Source organism: Moschus berezovskii, chromosome Y (assembly GCF_049115385.1).
Source record: "Moschus berezovskii isolate FMDL1 chromosome Y, NW_MosBer_1.0, whole genome shotgun sequence".
NCBI classification, from domain to species: Eukaryota; Metazoa; Chordata; class Mammalia; order Artiodactyla; family Moschidae; genus Moschus; species Moschus berezovskii.
Window position 1 is genome coordinate 52,876,847 of NC_142489.1, and position 2,440 is coordinate 52,879,286.

The 2,440-nt window shown below is 39.5% G+C and overlaps 1 non-coding gene across 1 annotated transcript; it reads left to right on the forward strand.

Annotated features, from left to right (window-relative positions):
• The first annotated feature begins 2,054 nt into the window (after nt 1-2,054).
• TRNAY-AUA (transfer RNA tyrosine (anticodon AUA)) lies at nt 2,055-2,126 on the forward strand. Its single transcript has one exon. It is a non-coding gene; the product is annotated as a tRNA-Tyr (tRNA).
• Nucleotides 2,127-2,440: the final 314 nt, after the last annotated feature.

Consider the following 2,440-nt stretch of genomic DNA (forward strand, 5'->3'; position numbering starts at 1 on the left):
GTCATCTCGATCTCGCTCCTCCCTCTTCTCTTCTCCTTGTAATTCTTCAAACTTCTCTCGGTGTCCCTCACTCTAGAGAGTCTTTTCATTGTTAACCTAGAAGTTTTATCATTAATGCTGTATCGATGTAGAAGTCTTGAGGCTACTATGAGAATAAGACTCTAAACAAGAAGCAGGAGGCTTAAGCCCAAAACCTGATAACACCAGAGAACTCCTGACATCAGGGAACATTAACCAATAAGAGATCATCCGAATCCTCCATACCTACACTAAGAGCAAGGGTCACTCATGAGCCAACAAGTTCCAGAGAAAGACATACCACACAAATTCTCCAGCAACACCGGAACATAGTGTTGAGCTTCAATATACTAGGAAAGGCTGATGGCTACCCTAATTACCAGGTGAATCTAGACAAACTGAAAAAACGTTATCATTAAATCTTATTTAAAGTCTGTTAGTTTGAAAATTCTGTAATGAACTGTTTTGCTAACATAAACATATAGAGTATATCTCTTTGTCTTTACAATTCTTTAGAAGTTTCCTTATCATAAGCATCATCTTATCTCTTAGTATTCATTTACAAACATAATTTTTTTCCTTTCCTTATGTCTTTGTGGTGAGGATATCTAGATGAGTTAACAACAAACAAGCAAACAAAAACTGAAATCTGGTTTCATCTATATTATACCTGCACAACACATTTTTCTTAACCAGTTGCTTTCTGGGTTCAGGAGTCCTGTCTACTGGTGTGAACATGGTAAACAGATGCATATACAGCAGTACCAAATGGAAAGAAGAGACTCAATATTATACAATGAGTTGTTTTCTCTCGAAATTCGTATGTTGAAGCTCTAACTCTCTGTACTTTATATTTAGTGAAACTGTGAGGATATTACAGTTCTTTCTGACCCTATTTGGAAATAGGACCTCTAGATTTGCAGTTGAGTTAATATGTTTGGCACTTTATAAGAAAAGCAGATCAGTCAGAGAAAAAAAAACAGAAACATTAATATGTGAAGACAAAGCCAGAAAATGGCCAGGAAAAATGCAAAAGAGGCCTCAGACGAAAACAAGTCTGCTGAATTTGATTACTGCCTTGAACCTTAGAAGTTTGGAGCACATTTATTTAAGCTCCCTGGTATAGGACACTTTGTTATGGCAACTTTAGCAAACCAATATATGCGCTTCTCTTGAAAAACATCTGTCAATACCAAAAGAATTCTCCTTTTCTTACATAAGTTTTCAGGGAATGGAAACTGGCAAAGAACTCACTTATCCATCCATTGATTACCCCCACAAAGTCCTAGTGCTCCCTAAGAGTTTTCATTCTTTCTTTAGAGATTCAGCTGTGTTAAAATTTATTCCTACTTCATGGTTAAAGATAACATAGGAAATATTAGAAAGATCATAGTTTACAGGAACTGGTAGAAGAAAATAAACACAAGGGAAAACAGGCTGACATTGAAAATACACAACCCTCTCCACTTATCTTTTCCATACATCATGTTTAATTCCCCAGGATAAAAGTGGTAGTGGCCTAGGTTTTGCTTCCTATTGCTTTGGGGAAATCACAAAGTTGTGAAGTTGTGGTAACCATGCCAACCTAAACATTCCCAAACCAAGACACTAGGCTGCAGTAGCCATGGGGCAGCCTAGAGGATAACAAATCCTCCCAAACAGTTGGAGCCACCTTGCCATTTACACCAGACAATTGGCCAGGGATATTGGCATCAGCATCTCTATGGCAGGATTTGTGGTTTATGACTGCCACTCTTATCACCAACCCTCTAGATGCCTGAGAAGCCCAAGAGACCACCGTTCTAGGTTTTAGACTAGATATCTTAAATAAACAGGAATAAAATTCAGTCCAAACTGAAGGGCTCCAACCAAAAGAGATGCATAGATGGTCCTCAGCCACACAAAGGGCTGTTATGAGCAGCAATACCACGGCTCCAGGCAAGCTCACCATTAACACCTGCAGCCCATGCCAGACACATATCCCCAGTATCGATGGAGAGAATAGATTTGAAGTCCACTATCAACTAGAGGCCACATCCCTGGTAGTTCAGATGGTAAAACGTCTGCCTATAATGCAGGAGATCTGGGTTCAATCCCTGGGTAGGGAAGATCTCCTGGAGAAGTAAATGGCAACCCACTCCAGTACTCTTCCCTGGCAAATCCCAATGATGGAGAAGCCTGGTAGGCTACAGTACGTGGGGTCCCAAAGAGTCATACACGATTGAGCAACTTCATTTTCACCAACTTGAGGGGAAAAAAAAAAAAAAAACCTCTTGACCTTCTATCTTAGTCAAATTTAAAAGACAGAGTCTGCGCTCCAGCACATCATGCCCAAGACATACATAATTGATAATATTTGTAGGTAACAGTACCAGGTAGAGGACACCTTGGATCTGTCGTACAACCAAAGTGAAGTAATATA